The 931-nt window shown below is 45.6% G+C and overlaps 1 non-coding gene across 1 annotated transcript; it reads right to left on the bottom strand.

Annotated features, from left to right (window-relative positions):
- Nucleotides 1-407: 407 nt before the first annotated feature.
- Nucleotides 408-496, bottom strand: trnar-ucg (transfer RNA arginine (anticodon UCG)). The gene is given in 2 exon segments: nucleotides 408-443; nucleotides 460-496. It is a non-coding gene; the product is annotated as a tRNA-Arg (tRNA).
- Nucleotides 497-931: the final 435 nt, after the last annotated feature.

Here is a 931-nt window from a genome sequence, read left to right as displayed (position 1 = left end):
CCTTTTATGTGGTAGTTTGTCAAACGCTTTCTTAAAATCCATGTAGACAACATCCATTGCTTTCCCTTCATCAAGCATTCTGTTACTTCATCAAAAAATTCAGTTATTTATTAATAGATGCAGTACTGAAACAGGCCCTTCGGCCCATCAAGTCTGTGCCGACCAACAACCACCCATTTATGCTAATCCGACATTAATCCCATATTCCCTATCACAGCCCCACCATTCTTCTCCCACCTCCCTGCACTGGGGGCAATTGACAATGTCCAATTTACCGATCAATCTGCAAGTCTTTGGCTGTGCGAAGAAATCCACGCAGTCACAGGGAGAACTCAAACTGCGCACAGGGACTGAACACGGGTCGCTGGAGCTGTGAGGCTGCGGTGCTAAACACTGATCACCCAAAATGACCGTGGCAGGACTCGAACCTACAATCTTCCAATAACATCGTTAAATACACCGAAGTCAGACGCCTTATCCATTAGGCCACACGGCCAGTAGTGAAGGTCTGAAAAGGTGCTGAACCTCTCAGTTTTTGGTCTACCCAAACCAAGTTCAAGGCCTGAATAATGAACCAATTGCCTCATTAGTTCTGTGAATAATACAATGATTTAATAGACAAAGTTTTGAAACATTCCTGCCCATAAATCTTGATAACAGAGAGTGTGTGGATCTCCTGACTCAGAATGTTTAATGGATACAGTCCTCAGATCCGACAAGGAACCCCTGAACATCCACAGTAAAGACAGTGTGGATGAGGAAATGGAAGAGCCGGGAGCTGAAACTCAGGGACGGCCGAGCTCTCCTGTCATTGAGCTTGTTTGTCTGCTCTGCTCGCCGCACTTCCGGCTCTACTTTGTTTCCAATGAAAAGATGAAAAGGGCCGTTCGGTTTTCCTCTCACTGACAGCGTGTTTCACTCGGGTTAATAT

The sequence above is a fragment of the Heterodontus francisci genome, unplaced genomic scaffold (assembly GCF_036365525.1).
Source record: "Heterodontus francisci isolate sHetFra1 unplaced genomic scaffold, sHetFra1.hap1 HAP1_SCAFFOLD_102, whole genome shotgun sequence".
NCBI lineage: Eukaryota > Metazoa > Chordata > Chondrichthyes > Heterodontiformes > Heterodontidae > Heterodontus > Heterodontus francisci.
This window is presented reverse-complemented; position numbering and strand designations above follow the sequence as displayed.